At 43.7% G+C, this 17,793-nt stretch overlaps 1 protein-coding gene across 1 annotated transcript in view; it reads right to left on the reverse strand.

Moving 5' to 3' along the window:
- The window catches only part of RP1 (RP1 axonemal microtubule associated), a 752,859-nt gene that overhangs the window by 382,829 nt on the left and 352,237 nt on the right, over window positions 1-17,793 (reverse strand). The gene's annotated exons all lie outside the window — the stretch shown is intronic.

The following is a 17,793-nucleotide window of genomic DNA, read 5'->3' on the forward strand; positions in this document are numbered from 1 at the left end:
CCAAGGAGCGGCCACAGTTCTATAATGCTATGCTTGCATAGCGCATAAGGTAAAGATGCTTTATTCGCTTAGCTAAACTCCACATCTCAAAAAATATTACCTAGGGGAGCACCCTGATCCCTCTGATTTCTTCACAGTGTGTTTCTTAGAAGGGAATCTTCCCATGTAGCATTTTTGCCACATTTCCCAAGCATTTTTAAAAAACAGCAAAGTGAATGAGATTTTTGAAATCATGGTGCTGGGTTTTTTTTTCCTTGAAGCTTTTAAGCAGTTTCATATCTACAGCATGCCAATTCTTTCTGCGTTTTTCATTTAGTCCAATAGGAAACAAACATGTTTACTATGCAGTGTTTTTTCCTTGGCAAGAGACAATTTTATATGTAGAAATATCTGCAGCAGATACTTAAAGTGAATCTGTCAGCAGGTGTTTGCTACTTCATCTAAGAGCAGCATGATGTGGATAAAGAGATTCTGAATCTAACGATGTATCACTTAGATTAGTGACTGCAACCGTTCTGACACAGTGAAAGATTTTATTTTTTGTATGTAGCAGTGCTGGGAGAGCTGTTCTTGCCCACACCAGGCTTTCAGTTTAGGCTGCTTTCAAACTTCCATCTTTTTCAATCAGTTACAATCCGTTTTGTGACTGATGCGATTGATTTGTTTTTTTCACAGCATCACTCACAACAGTTATAACACTATCTGCAACAAGAGAGAGAGAGATACAGAAGACAGTGGGGGCAGAGTCAGACTACAGCTCATGTGTTGCTCAGACCCACTAATGATTAAGCTAAGAGGCTTAAACTAACATTGCAGGTAAACAAAAGCAAATTTTGAGATAAGAGATAGCTGCCTGTAAACTGCATGTTAACTCTTAAGGGGGCTTTACACGCTACGATATCATTAATGATTTATCGTCGGGGTCACGTCGTCAGTGTCACATCGTCAGTGACGCACATCAGGCGTCATTAATGATATCGCAGTGTGTGACACTTTTGTGCGACCTAAAACGATCGCAAAAGCGGCCAAAATCGTTTGCCGCAGAGAGGTCATCCTAAAACAAAAAATCGTTCTCTTCTAATTAACGATGTTGTTCCTCGTGTGTGACACCGCAGGAGCGAGGAACATCTCCTTACCTGCCTCCACTGGCAATGTGGAAGGAAGAGGTGGGCTGGATGTTATGTCTAGAGTTGAGCGCGGTTCGTGGTTCGAGGTTCTCCAGTTCGGGGCTCGAGTGATTTTGGGGGCTGTTCGAGATCGAACTAGAACTCGAGCTTTTTGCAAAAGCTCGATAGTTCTAGATACGTTCGAGAACGGTTCTAGCAGCAAAAAGCAGGGCTTTTTACAGCTAGAGTGTGCAGGAGCCATCGCTGGCAGCCTGCCAGAAGCTGGTAACCAAGATAAACATCGGGTATCCAAGCAAAACGCTTTGGTTAGTAACCCGATGTTTATCTTAGTTACGTGCAGGAAGCCCACACTTTCCCGCTCAGCTCGCTCCGCCCCCTCCTGCCCGCGGCATGTACACATACATACATACACACACACACACACACACACACACACACACACACACATGGTCCCGCTCGGCTTACCTGCGGTCGGCCCGGGGGCAGCAGTCCTTGGCACTGGAAACTGTGGCTGCCGGCCCTTTAAGGCCACTGTGTTCTCCTGCATTGAGCATCATCTGTGGGCGGAGCTACCGCCCGGCGTCCTGCTTGGTCGCACAGATGAAGGAGTCACAGTGCCAGCCAGCGACCCCCAGCACATCGCTTCCCTCCGGCGCTGTGTGGGCCCCATCTGCACCGTGACCTGATCAGTATATGGGACATCACTCCCTCCCCGCCCCTCCCTGTCCCCCCGTGCGTGTGTGGGCCCCGCAGAGCCGTGTGTGTGACCCCCGGAGCCGCGTGTGTGGGCCCCACAGAGCAAGGTGTGTGTTTGTATGTATGCATGCAGCAGAGCAGTATGCGTGTCTATATGTATGTATGTATGCAGCAGAGCAGTATGCGTGTCTGTATGTATGTATGTATATATGCAGCAGAGCAGTATGCGTGTCTATATGTATGTATGTATGCAGCAGAGCAGTATGCGTGTCTGTATGTATGTATGTATATATGCAGCAGAGCAGTATGCGTGTCTGTATGTATGTATATATGCAGCAGAGCAGTATGCGTGTCTGTATGTATGTATATATGCAGCAGAGCAGTATGCGTGTCTATGTATGTATGTATATATGCAGCAGAGCAGTATGCGTGTCTATATGTATGTATGTATGCAGCAGAGCAGTATGCGTGTCTGTATGTATGTATATATATATGCAGCAGAGCAGTATGCGTGTCTATATGTATGTATATATGCAGCAGACCAGTATGCGTGTCTGTATGTATGTATGTATATATGCAGCAGAGCAGTATGCGTGTCTGTATGTATGTATATATATATGCAGCAGAGCAGTATGCGTGTCTATATGTATGTATGTATGCAGCAGAGCAGTATGCGTGTCTGTATGTATGTATGTATATATGCAGCAGAGCAGTATGCGTGTCTGTATGTATGTATGTATATATGCAGCAGAGCAGTATGCGTGTCTGTATGTATGTATATATGCAGCAGAGCAGTATGCGTGTCTATATGTATGTATGTATATATGCAGCAGAGCAGTATGCGTGTCTGTATGTATGTATATATGCAGCAGAGCAGTATGCGTGTCTATGTATGTATGTATATATGTAGCAAAGTAGTATGCATGTCTGTATGTATGCATGTATGTATGCAGCAGTGCAGTATGCGTGTCTGTATGTATGTATATATATATGCAGCAGAGCAATATGCGTGTCTGTATGTATGTATGCATGTATGTATGCAGCAGAGCAGTATACGTGTCTGTATGTATGTATATATGTAGCAGAGTAGTATGCGTGTCTGTCTGTATATATATATGCAGGAGAGCAATATGCGTGTCTGTCTGTATGTATGCATGTATATATGCAGCAGAGCAGTATACGTGTCTGTATGTATGTATGTATATATGCAGCAAAGCAGTATGCGTGTCTGTATGTATGTATGTATATATGCAGCAGAGCAGTATGCGTGTCTATATGTATGTATGTATGCAGCAGAGCAGTATGCGTGTCTGTATGTATGTATGTATATATGCAGCAGAGCAGTATGCGTGTCTGTATGTATGTATGTATATATGCAGCAGAGCAGTATGCGTGTCTATATGTATGTATATATGCAGCAGAGCAGTATGCGTGTCTGTATGTATGTATATATGCAGCAGAGCAGTATGCGTGTCTGTATGTATGTATATATGCAGCAGAGCAGTATGCGTGTCTGTATGTATGTATATATGCAGCAGAGCAGTATGCGTGTCTGTATGTATGTATATATGCAGCAGAGCAGTATGCGTGTCTGTATGTATGTATATATGCAGCAGAGCAGTATGCGTGTATGTATGTATATATGCAGCAGAGCAGTATGCGTGTCTGTATGTATGTATATATGCAGCAGAGCAGTATGCGTGTCTGTATGTATGTATGTATATATGTAGCAAAGTAGTATGCATGTCTGTATGTATGTATATATATATGCAGCAGAGCAATATGCGTGTCTGTATGTATGTATGCATGTATGTATGCAGCAGAGCAGTATACGTGTCTGTATGTACGTATATATGCAGCAGAGCAGTATGCGTGTCTGTATGTATGTATATATGCAGCAGAGCAGTATGCGTGTCTGTATGTATGTATGTATATATGTAGCAAAGTAGTATGCATGTCTGTATGTATGTATATATATATGCAGCAGAGCAATATGCGTGTCTGTATGTATGTATGCATGTATGTATGCAGCAGAGCAGTATACGTGTCTGTATGTATGTATATATGTAGCAGAGTAGTATGCGTGTCTGTCTGTATATATATATGCAGCAGAGCAATATGCGTGTCTGTCTGTATGTATGCATGTATGTATGCAGCAGAGCAGTATACGTGTCTGTATGTATGTTTGTATATATGCAGCAGAACAGTATGCGTGTCTGTATGTATGTATGTATATATGCAGCAGAGCAGTATGCGTGTCTATATGTATGTATGTATGCAGCAGAGCAGTATGCGTGTCTGTATGTATGTATGTATATATGCAGCAGAGCAGTATGCGTGTCTGTATGTATGTATGTATATATGCAGCAGAGCAGTATGCGTGTCTATATGTATGTATGTATGTATGCAGCAGAGCAGTATGCGTGTCTGTATGTATGTATGTATATATGCAGCAGAGCAGTATGCGTGTCTATATGTATGTATGTATGCAGCAGAGCAGTATGCGTGTCTATATGTATGTATGTATGCAGCAGAGCAGTATGCGTGTCTGTATGTATGTATGTATATATGCAGCAGAGCAGTATGCGTGTCTGTATGTATGTATATATGCAGCAGAGCAGTATGCGTGTCTGTATGTATGTATATATGCAGCAGAGCAGTATGCGTGTCTGTATGTATGTATGTATATATGTAGCAAAGTAGTATGCATGTCTGTATGTATGTATATATATATGCAGCAGAGCAATATGCGTGTCTGTATGTATGTATGCATGTATGTATGCAGCAGAGCAGTATACGTGTCTGTATGTATGTATATATGTAGCAGATTAGTATGCGTGTCTGTCTGTATATATATATGCAGCAGAGCAATATGCGTGTGTCTGTATGTATGCATGTATGTATGCAGCAGAGCAGTATACGTGTCTGTATGTATGTATGTATATATGCAGCAGAGCAGTATGCGTGTCTGTATGTATGTATGTATATATGCAGCAGAACAGTATGCGTGTATGTATGTATATATGCAGCAGAGCAGTATGCGTGTATGTATGTATATATGCAGCAGAGCAGTGTGCGTGTCTGTATGTATGTATGTATGTATGCAGCAGAGCAATATGCGTGTCTGTATGTATGCATGTATGCAGCAGAGCAGTATGCGTGTCTGTATGTATGCATGTATGTATGCAGCAGAGCAGTATATGTGTCTGTATGTATGTATGTATATATGCAGCAGAGCAGTATGCATGTCTGTATGTATGTATATATGCAGCAGAGCAGTATGCGTGTCTATGTATGTATGTATATATGCAGCAGAGCAGTATGCGTGTCTGTATGTATGCATGTATATATGCAGCAGAGCAGTATGCGTGTCTGTATGTATGCATGTATGTATGCAGCAGAGCAGTATGCGTGTCTGTATGTATGCATGTATGTATGCAGCAGAGCAGTATGCGTGTCTGTATGTATGCATGTATGTATGCAGCAGAGCAGTATGCGTGTCTATATGTATGCATGTATGTATGCAGCAGAGCAGTATGCGTGTCTGTATGTATGCATGCAGAGCAGTATGCGTGTCTGTCTGTATGTATGCAGAAGAGCAGTATGCGTGTCTGTCTGTATGTATGTATGCATGTATGTATGCAGCAGAGCAGTATGCGTGTCTGTATGTATGTATGCAGCAGAGCAGTGTGTGTGTGTGTCTGTATGTATGTATGCAGCAGAGCAGTATGCGTGTCTGTCTGTATGTATGTATGCAGCAGAGCAGTGTGTGTGTGTGTCTGTATGTATGCAGCAGAGCAGTATGTGTGTGTCTGTCTATATGTATGTATGTAGCAGAGCAGTGTGTGTGTGTCTGTCTATATGTATGTATGCATGCAGAGCAGTATGTGTGTGTCTGTATGTATGTATGCAGCATAGCAGTGTGTGTCTCTGTATGTATGCATGTATGATGTGTATCTATGTATGTCAGTGTATATGACTGTATAGATTTGTCTGTTTATATGTATTTTTGTGAGTTTGTCTTTAAATATGTATATGTACGTGTATGTATCTGTGTATGTGTGTGTCTGCGTGTGTATGGGACCCACTGAGACTCTTCCGCCCGGGGCCCACAAAAACCTGGAGCCGGCCCTGCCTGCGGTGATGAAGTCCCGCCATCCCGACCTCAGCGCTGTCACTGTCCTCCATGGTCGCCGCTTGTCACATCACCTTCTCTCGCTTCCGACCCGAGACTGACTAGCGGTGACGTCACGGGCCTCTCGCGATTCTTGGCTGTGAAGGCGGCGGTCATTGAACTCAGTGACAGGTGCTGTCAGTGTGCTGGAGATCAGCGCAGGTAATGTACCTCGCTGACAGCAGCACTTGTCATGCCCTGCAGTGACCTGGGCTGACCCATTGATGTTAGCTCAGGTCACTGCATTGCTCTCCCAGCCAATGGGGAACATCCTGCTCTTCATTGACTGGGACAGTGTGGATCGTCATGGCAACCCCTTGGATTACACCAGACCTGGATTTGTTTTTCATTCTAATAAATTGGTTAAAGAGGGAATGTTTTGGGGAGTGTTTTTTCAAATAAAAATGTGTTTGTCGTCTATTTTTTTTATTACTGACTGGGTTGGTGATGTCGGGTATCTGATAGACGCCTGACCTCACCAACCCCAGGGCTTGATGCCAGGTGACATTACACACCTGGTATTAACCCCATATATTACCCCGTTTGCCACCGCACCAGGGCACGGGATGAGCTGGGGCGAAGCACCAGGATTGGCGCATCTAATGGATGCGCCACTTCTGGGGCGGCTGCGGCCTGCTATTTTTAGGCTGGGGAGAGTCCAATAACCATGGACCTCCCTAGTCTGAGAATATCAGGCCCCAGCTGTCTGCTTTACCTTGGCTGGTGATCCAATTTTGGGGGACCCCTACATGTTTTTTTTTTTAATTATTTATTTAATTTAAAATAACAGCGTGGGGTGCCCTCAGTTTTGGATTACCAGCCAAGGTGAGGTTGCCAGCTGTGGTCTGCAGGCTGCAGCCGTCTGCTTTACCCTAGCTGGCTACAAAACTAGGGGGAACCCTACGTCATTTTTTTTTCATTTTTTTGGCTAAATACAAAGCTAAGCACCCCTTAGTGCCACGTGAAAGGCACCAAAGGGTGCTCCACTTTTTCTCCACTTTTTTTCTCCACTTTTTCTACATTTTTTTTCTCCATTTTTTCTCCATTTTTTCTCCACTTTTTCTTCACTTTTTCTCCACTTTTTATCCATTTTTTCTCCACTTTTTCTCCACTTTTTCTCCACTTTTTATCCATTTTTTTCTCCACTTTTTCTCCATTTTTACTCCACTTTTTCTCCACTTTTTCTCCATTTTTTTCTCTACTTTTTCTCCACTTTTTCTCCACTTTTTCTACATTTTTTTTCTCCATTTTTTTCTCCATTTTTTTCTCTACTTTTTCTCCACTTTTTCTCCACTTTTTCTCCACTTTTTCTCCACTTTTTCTCCACTTTTTTCTCCACTTTTTCTCCATTTTTTCTCCACTTTTTCTCCATTTTTTCTCCACTTATTCCCCACTTTTTCTCCACTTTTTATCCATTTTTTCTCCACTTTTTCTCCACTTTTTCTCCACTTTTTCTCCACTTTTTCTCCACTTTTTATCCATTTTTTTCTCCATTTTTTCTCCACTTTTTCTCCATTTTTACTCCACTTTTTCTCCATTTTTTTCTCTACTTTTTCTCCACTTTTTCTCCTTTTTTTCTCCACTTTTTCTCCACTTTTTCTCCACTTATTCTCCACTTTTTCTCCTTTTTTTCTCCACTTTTTCTCCACTTTTTCTCCACTTATTCTCCACTTTTTCTCCACTTATTCTCCACTTTTTCTCCATTTTTTTGTCCACTTATTCTCCACTTTTTCTCCACTTTTTCTCCACTTTTTCTCCACTTATTCTCCACTTATTCTCCACTTTTTCTCCATTTTTTTCTCCACTTTTTCTCCACTTTTTCTCCACTTTTTCTCCACTTTTTCTCCACTTTTTCTCCACTTATTCTCCACTTTTTCTCCACTTATTCTCCACTTTTTCTCCACTTTTTCTCCATTTTTACTCCACTTATTCTCCACTTTTTCTCCACTTATTCTCCACTTTTTTTCCACTTATTCTCCACTTATTCTCCACTTTTTCTCCACTTTTTCTCCACTTTTTTCTCCACTTTTTCTCCACTTTTTCTCCATTCTTTTTCTATGGTCGGTCTACCCATTAGCTCTGCCATGCATACTGTAGCTCTACACCTACTGCACATGTTACTTTATGATTGACATCTCTTTCGTACCAGAGCTGTCTAAGCCTACTCTGACCCCATATTTGTCATTACTATATTGTCCTTGTACTGTATTATGACATTTGTATCATGTGTTTCATTTCTTGCTGTGTTGCAATTTTTTTGCTGCATCCCAATTGTACCTCTACATTGTTCGAGTTTATGTTATTGTTCTCTCACTCATATGTGATACTGATTATTGTCATTTTTCATGATTACATGCAGATAAGTCCAATCTGACGAAGGCTCAGGCTGAAACGTCATTTGTAACTTGTTTTGGACAAAAACATATATGCTTATGAAAAAAAAATTTTCTTAATACGGACCAATAAAGAGTGATTTTGCATTACTATCCGTTGTGACTTACTGACTTAGTCTGGGAGATTTAGAGTGCCGAGGTTACTCACTAATTTTATCTATTATTACCTCTGAGCACCTATATACCAGTGAGCAGAGCTTCCTCTACAGTAGTTCTCCTGATTAGGCATGCCCTTACCTCATGAGCAGGGCATTGCAGCTTTGGTAGCAACCATTACGACATGGACTCTGCTGCTGTGGACCCGGGGAGAGTGAGTGCAGATTCATTGCACCCACACTCCTCACATGAAGGGTCTGCACTCCTAGAAAATGGGGGATACGTTCCCTGAGTGTCTCCCCCCCATATTCTAGACGGTCCAGAGTCGTCGTGGGACCCCTTTATTTTTTTTCTTACAATAAATTGGTGAAAGAGGAAATGTTTTGGGGACTGTTTTTTCAAATAAATTTCTTTTGTCGATTTTTTTTTTTTTGTTAGTACTGACAGTTTATGATGTTGGGTATCTAATAGATGCCATGACATCACAAACTGCTGGGCTTGATCTCAGGTGACTTTACAGCTAGTATCAACCCGATTTATTACCCCGTTTGCCACTGCACCAGGGCACGGGATGAGCTGGGGTGAAGCGCCAGGATTGGCGCATCTAGTGGATGCGCCACGTCTGGGGTGCCTGCGGCCTGCTATTTTTAGGCTGTGAAGGCCCAATAACTATGGACCTTCCCACCCTGAGAATACCAGACCACAGCTGTCCGCTTTACCTTGGCTGGTGATCCAATTTGGGGGGGACCCTACTTTTATTGTGTAATTATTAATATTTATAAAATAATTATAAAAAAGAGCCTGAGGGGACCTCCACATTGGATCCCCAACCACGGTAAAGCTGCCAGCTGTGGTTTTCAGGCTACAGCCGTCTGCTTTACCCTAGCTGGCTATCAAAAATGGGGGGACCCAACGTCATTTTTTTTTTTAACCATTTTTTAAATAGAAAAAATTAATGGGCTTCCCTGTATTTTGATTGCCAACCAAGGTAACGGCAGGCAGATGGGGGTGGCAACCCATAGCTGTCTGCTTTATCTGCGCTGAGAATCAAAAATACCGCGGAGCGCTACGTCATTTTTTTAAAGATTTATTTTTACAGCACTGTGATGTCTAGCAATCAAAATACAGGGAAGCCCATTTTATTTTTAGTTATTTAAATAAATAATTAAAAAAAATATATATGGGCTCCCGCTGCATTTTTTGTATTGCTAGCTAAGGGTAATCCAAGCAGCTACTGGCGGCTAACCCCCACTGCTTGGTGTTACCTTCACTGGCAATGGAAAATCCAGGGAAGCATTTTTTATTTTTTTTGCCAAAAAACTACAAAAAAAAGGACGTGAGCTTCGCCATATTTTTGTATGCTAGCCAGGTACAGCAGGCAGCCACGGGCTGCCTCCAACCCCCAGTTGCCTATTTGTACCCGGCTGGGAACCAAAAATATAGGGAAGCCCGTTTTTTTTTAATTATTTCACTTATTTCATGAAATAATTAAAAAACAAATGACGTGGGCTTCGCCCCATTTTTGTGTCCAGCCGGGTACAACTAGGCAGCTGGGGATTGGAATCTGCAGCACAGGTTAGCCCGAGGTTTCTGGGCCCCTCTACTGCGGATTTCAGTCCGCAGCCGCCCCAGAAAATGGCGCTCTCATAGAAGCGCCATCATCTGGCGCTGTATCCAACTCTTCCAACAGCCCTGGAGCCGGGTGGCTTGTTGGGTAATCATGAGTTAATACTGGCTTTGTTTTACTAGCCAGTATTAAGCCAGAGATTCTTAATGTCAGGCACGTTTGACCCGGCCATTAAGAATCTCCAATAAAGGGTTAAAAAAAACACCACACAGAGAAAAAATACTTTAATAGAAATAAATACACAGACACATTAGAGACTCCATCTTTATTACCCCCTGTCAGCCCTCCACGATCCTGCTCTTCTGTCTTCTTTCTTTCTAGTGTAGTAGTAGTGACGATTGTAGTGAGGATGAGATTCACCAGCTCATGACTTGGGGCTGGGGAACCTCCATCCTCACTACAATGCTCACTACAATCCTCACTAGTGTAGTAGTAGTGACGATTGTAGTGAGGATGAGATTCACCAGCTCATCACTTGGGGCTGGGGAACCTCCATCCTCACTACAATGCTCACTACAATCCTCACTAGTGTAGTAGTAGTGACGATTGTAGTGAGGATGAGATTCACCAGCTCATCACTTGGGGCTGGGGAACCTCCATCCTCACTACAATGCTCACTACAATCCTCACTAGTGTAGTAGTAGTGACGATTGTAGTGAGGATAAGGTTCACCAGCTCATCACTTGGGGCTGGGGAACCTCCATCCTCACTACAATGCTCACTACAATCCTCACTAGTGTAGTAGTAGTGACGATTGTAGTGAGGATAAGGTTCACCAGCTCATCACTTGGGGCTGGGGAACCTCCATCCTCACTACAATGCTCACTACAATCGTGCAGCCTTCACTCCGTGAGTGATCAGTGCTGGCTGTCAGCGGTAACAGCGGTAACGCTGACAGACGCGTTACCATAGCAACGGTGCTCTCGGAGCCGCGGTTAGCGGTGACATCACCGCTAACTGCGTTGCTATGGCAACGGTGATCTCCGTTAATGACCGGCTGTGACAGCCGGTCCCTAACGGAACGGGGAGTCGACCGTGTGCTAGAGCATGTCGCCGGTACACGGCGATACACATATGTGCACCGTGTACCGGAGAGATGCACTCGCAGGTCCTACATGACGTGTCATAGTCATGTGACCAGTCTGTAGCCAATGAGATAATAGCCACGTGACTGGTCACATGGCTATTCTGACGTCACGACAGGTCCTGCATCTCTGCTGGCAGTGCCGGTCACGGGAGGATTCAGCGATCATCGGATGGAATAGCGGCAGGAGACAGAGTGCAGAAGGGATCGCGAGGACCGGTAAGTGTTATGGCAATGTTTATTAACTGTTTGTGTACATTTATCATGCATTTTTATGTGTTTGTGATTGCCTCCCATTCTAGCCTATACGTTCGAGTTCGGTTCGTCGAACGTTCGACGAACCGAACTCGAACGGGACCCCCGTTCGGCGAGCCGACCTCGAGCCGAACCGGGACCGGTTCGCTCATCTCTAGTTATGTCCCACTCATCTCCGCCCCTCCACTTCTATTGGACGCCTGCCGTGTGACGTCGCTGTGACGCCGCACGACCCGCCTCCTTAGAAAGAAGGCAGATCGCCGGCCAGAGTGACGTCACAGGACAGGTACACATTCCACTATAAATAATTATCTTGCCCACCCTGTGCCCCTCTTCCCCACTTCCTTCTTGCCCCCCAGAGAAGGTAATGAAAATTCTGGAAACTGAACAAAAGTTTGAAAATAGAAAATAGAAAACAAATTTATTTACAAGGGAATAAAACAAAAATATAATTTATCAATATGGTAGGCAGCTATGATACATGGAAACAACATTGCTGTATAGAACTATTTTTGAGAAATTCATGTGGACACATTATATTTTAATATAACAGTAGCTGACCTAGGAAAGCTGTGCGCCACTACTATGAGGGCTGGGGGGCAATATTATATTGCTACTTGGTACTATGGTACTATGAGGGCTCAGTAGTGTATAGAAGATAAATGATGTGGGCTTAAAGTCCCGAATAATCTATAGGGCCAGGGGTTTTTGAAGTTATGCCCTGGAGAACCTGGCCACGAACATATCTGGTTCTTAATGACTCTTCAACATTGAAATCTGATTTATGATTTTCACGGGAATCGCCTGTCATAGAGCTGCTGACAGTTATATGACAACGCATTGATCCATAGATATGCAGCAAAAGAAAAAAATGCCGTGGATAGCAGGCTTGTTCAGGTAAACTCAGGTCTCCAAAAGCCCCATTTGTCTGGTCAACAGGTAATGAGACTCCAAAAACAAAAGAAAATGGTGCAATCCAGGACTAAAACAACATTTATTTAACTTGACATATTAAAAATCCATAAAGATAATGTGGAAAAGGTCCATCTTACGCGTTTCGAGGCTTTACATGCTCTTAATCATCTATGATTGATGAATTTTTAATATTTTTAACATAGAAACCCTATCCAAGAATAAAACTTAAATTTTAATATATTTCCTAACAATTCCACAACATTAATGACACATCACCACAGAATATACAAAAAATAATAATAACAAGTACACAGAGCAGCAGGCGGATGATAATACCCTACAATTTTCCTCCCTCCTCGGCACTACCTGACTGCAGAGGTCAGCACCCTACAAACAAAATGGCTCTCCGCCGGCTGTCCCTAATTGTTTGTATATTCATTGTTGATGTGTCATTAATGTTGTAGCATTTTTACAAAACATATTAAAAGTTTATTTTTTTCTTGGGATAGGGTTTCTATGTTAAAAATAATTTGCTTCCCTGGATGGATATTGACTGACCTTTCTAAAAAAAAAAAAAAGGATTTTTAATATGTCAAGTTAAAAAGTTAAATAAATATTGTTAAATATTGTTTTAGTTCTGGATTGCACCATTTTCTTCTGTTTTTGGATCAACAGATCTATTCTACTTGGTTTCTGTAGATAAAGCTTTTATACACTAGCAGACAGAGATGGCAAAGGGCTCCTGTGCAAAAACAGTAAATGCGACTTTTGCAGTCCACTAAATCATCAAAATCTACAATTCCACCACCTTTGGAGGGAGAAATGGGCCCCCTTACCTCTTAGGCCCTTAGTCGGCTGGACAGGTTGCACCAATGATATGGCCGCCCCTGATTTAATAAATAAACCAGTGTTGTTTTTTACCTTGGACAGATTTTAAAAGGTTCAAAAGGGCAGGTTAAGTATAATGAAAGAATTATAAAAAAAAAAAAGTCTGAAAGGGGTAATTTCAAGGTTGAAAGTTATTCCCTATCCACAAGATCGGAGATAAGTTTATGATTGCTGCAGGTACAGCTGCATTGGCCCCCAACAATCCCAAAAACCAGAGCTTTGAAGAGCCCTGGCTGAATGGAGCAGTGGTCAATCATGTGCAATACCGCTTCAATCACTCTTAATGGGAGTTCCAGAGATTTCCGAAGGCTGAACTTTGCTAGTTTTTGATGCCCCCAGTAGAATGGAGTGATAGTTCGCATGATCAACCTCTCCTACATTCAGCCAGAATTCTTCAGAACCCTGATTTTCGGGATGGCTGGAGGCCTCTTGCTTTTTCTTGTTTCTAAAATGTGTAAATCTGGACGCCTAAAGTGTGCTTTACACGCTACAATATATCTAACGATGTCTTGGTGGGGTCACGTCGTAAGTGATGCACATCCGGCATTGTTCGTGATGTTGTAGTGTGTGAAACCTACGTGCGATTGCGATTGAACGAAAAACCGTTGATCACATACACGTCGATCAATTACTAAAAATTGAATGTCCGGTTGTTCAATGTTCCCAAGGCAGCACACATCGCAGTGTGTGACACCCGGGAACGATGAATACATCTTACCAGCGTCCCGCCTGCAATGCGGAAGGAAGGAGATGGGCGGGATGTTTACGTCCCGCTCATCTCTGCCCCTCTGCTTCTATTGGTTGGCTGCCGTGTGACGTCGCTGTGACGCCGAACGTCCCTCCCACTCCAGGAAGTGGTTGTTCGCCGCCCACATCGAGGTCGTATGGAAGGTAAATACGTGTGACGGGATTTAATTGTTTGTGCGACACGGGCAACAAATTGAGCGTGCCGCACATACGATGGGGGTGGGTGAAATCGCATACGAGATCGCATGTGTAATTGTAACGTGTAAAGCAGGCTTACAGGATTCTGGTTCTTTCTGAATCTAGAATAGAGTGGATGGAATCAGACATTCCATATTTTCCACTATAACAATTGATATCTGACCCAAACAATATGTAGTATATGAGATGAGAAAGCATCTAGTGATCAGAAAATAAGATAATAGTTGTGTTTTGTTCCAAGTGATTATTGGGTTTTTGTGGCCTGATCTGTTCGCAGTCATGAATTTGCTGGAAAAATGTTGTATTGTATGTTTTAATCAATTAAAAATAGTATTGGGAATGAGATATTTATAATTCAATTAACTCACATTAATTTGTTGTACTGATTAATAGAACAAATTATAAACATTCAAACAATCAAATTAAATATGATTTAAAAATAATAGACTTCATAATATAAGAAATTTATATCCAACCACGAACAAAGGAAGACGAGTGACCCAGAAAAAAATCTATATAGCAAAGTGCTACAACATGCCCGTAGTAAAAAGCAAATGAAAATAGCACGTGCCTAATTAAATTAATTACGTTGAATTTACTAATTAAGTAATAATGTTAATTTATGAGTTGTGCTAACAATAAGCATTTAAAGAATATATAAGATAATTCAGTCTTTCCAGCTAAGTAATGAAACATAGCAGCCATTAAATGTAATCATCTGAACAATGAATTACATTGAAAGGGGATGTCAGCCATGTTGTAAATTATTAGGTTATTTTTAGAGGTAATTTCACCTCATGATCACCTTTAAATGTCTTTATGTAGCATTTGCCTCAAAAAATGCTGTTTTTGAATATATTTTTGAATTTTAAAGAAGTTGTCTATGAGTAAATTTTAAGTGAATGTTAACAAATATGTTCCCTAAACTCTAAATGTAATTTTCTATATCCTGTACTATAGACTACCCCTATGCAGAAATAGTTTCTTAAAGGAAACCTGTCAGGTCCCTTATGCAATCCAAGCCATCAGCATTCACATTTGCACGTCAAAATTCCCTTCCTATCCAGCCCTGTGTAACATCATCCTCTAAAATCGATGTTTAAAAATACATTTATTATCTTCATTTTTCATATGCTTTGACTAGTCAAAGGGGCATTGTTTCCCCAGACTAGTCAGCCCTTTTTTCATATTATCATGTGCCCGTGGGCATGATGACATAATTTCCATGATACAAAGTCATTGCAGCTCCTGGAAATCTTGTGCATGTGCGCGACTCATGTCTGTACCATCAGTGTGCCTCTCAAGCCGGGTGCACGCGTCCCAATTTCAGAAAGGCACACTGCGAATGATCAGAAGTGCAGAACCTGTTTTCTGATCATGAACAGTGTGCCTTTGTGAAGCAGGAATGTGTACACCTGGCTTGAGAGGCACACTGATGATACTGACATGAGTCACACGCTTGCACAAGATTATAAAGAGCCGTAATGACGCCGGCTCATGTAAATCATCTCATCATGCCCACAGTGGTGTGATGACATGGAAAGAGCGTTGACTAATCTGGGGAAACTACACCCCTTCTACTAGTCAAGGCCCTAATTTGTATATGAAAAATGAAGGTAATAAATGCGCTTTTTTTATATTGATTTTAGAGAATGATGTTACAACTTGCTAGGAAGGGAATTTTAACATGCAAATCTAAATGCTGCTGGCTTGGATGGCATAAGAGACCTGATAGGTTACCTTTAACATTCAATGCTACATCTGTCGCGGGCGGAGGAGGGGACGCTGCACTCTCCCACTGCTCGGGTCCGGCTGCTGCTGGCTGCTCGGTGGCTCGAGCGATGGGCCGGATTCCGGGGACTCGAGCGGCGCTCCTCGCCCGTGAGTGAAAAGGGGGGGTTGGTTTGGTTTTAGGGATATTGTCCGTGACGCCACCCACGGTTGTGGTGATTTTGGTGACACCACCGCTGCTGTGGACGGGGATCCCGGGAGCGGTGACAGGGAGCAGCTTTGTTGTTAATTCTCCCCTCCGTGGGTAGGGGGTTGGTTGTCTCGGGGCCCGGTGATGGGGTAGGGATGGATGACAGGCGGGTTGCGGGGCCTGATGAGGTGCAGGGTCGCAGGGGCAGCGCTGTGCCGCACGGCATGGTGGTACTCACTCAGCCCAATGATGAGGACACAGTTCACGGTAAAACAAGCGGCTGGATGGACGGGTCCCTCGGACGACTGCGGTGTTGTTGCTCCCGGCAGGTTAGCGGTGGCAGTCTTTTCCCTGCACCTACGCTGTCTGTACGGTTCCAATGGGTTCCCACCGGTAACCCGCTCCCCGGCTTGGATATGGGCCGGAGGAGCCCCTTTTGTCCGCAGGCGCTGGCCCTGGGAAACGGTTGCCTTGGCGGTGGCGGTGTCCCCCTCACTAGGTTGGACTGTTGCCTTCTGTCGGGACTTGACTGTTTGGAAACTCAGGAGGTCCCCTTCACTAACGGATTCGGCAAATTCACGACTCCTAGCCTTGCCGGGCTCCGAAAAGCCCCTGCCACTGGTGCTGGCTTCTCTTTGCGTACCGGTCCGGTACCGCCGGGCCACCGCCCGTCCACGGTCCTTACGGTAGACTCCAATCGGCCACTCCTGCAGACGGTCACCACCGTCTGCCAACCTTGCTGTCTTGTCCGGGCCACACACCCGGACCAACTTCAGGCTGCTTAGCTATCACTTTTCTCCTCTCACTTCAAACTCCAAACTCTATCTGCCTGGTTTTCCCACCTCCAGGACTGTGAACTCCTCGGTGGGTGGGGCCAACCGCCTGGTCCACCCCCTGGTGTGATCATCAGCCCCTGGAGGAGGGCAACAAGGGTTTTGTGTCTGACCTTGATGTGCCTGCTGGGAGTGTGGGGTGTTGTGGTGTTGTTCTCTTTGGCCCCTGGCTTGTCCAGGGCGCCACACATCTACACAGGACATACAGTAAATGCTGAGAAATTTCTGCAGCTAAAATTTTACAGCAAATATGCAGTGGCAACATCATGTGGATATTGCTATGTTTACCCTTCCCTAAAAAAACAATAAAAACAGTTTAACAAGATATTGCTGTTTTTTGCTGCATAAATGCTATTGACAAGTTGTGTCATTGTCCCGGACAAACCGCTCGACAAACTTGAGGCCCCGTCACACGCAGCGATATTGCTAGAGATATCGCTAGCGAGCATACCCGCCCCCGTCGTTTGTGCGTCATGGGAAAAACGCTGCCCATGGCGCACAATATCGTTCGGAGCCGTCACATGGACTTACCTGCTTAGCGACGTCGCTGTGGCCGGCGAACCGCCTCCTTTCTAAGGGGGGCGGTTCGTGTGGCGTCACAGTGGCGTCACTAAGCGGACACCAAATAGAAGCGGAGAGGCGGAGATGAGTGGCCGTAACATTCCGCCCACCTCCTTCCTTCCTCATTGTCGGCGGCCACAGGTAAGCTGTTGTTCGTCGTTCCCGGGGTGTCACACGGAGTGATGTGTGCTGCCTCGGGAATGACGAACAACCTGCGTCCTCAACAATAAACGATTTTTTGACAATGAACGACGTGTCATGGACGATTTGGTGAGTAT

The sequence above is a fragment of the Anomaloglossus baeobatrachus genome, chromosome 6 (genome assembly GCF_048569485.1).
Source record: "Anomaloglossus baeobatrachus isolate aAnoBae1 chromosome 6, aAnoBae1.hap1, whole genome shotgun sequence".
NCBI lineage: Eukaryota > Metazoa > Chordata > Amphibia > Anura > Aromobatidae > Anomaloglossus > Anomaloglossus baeobatrachus.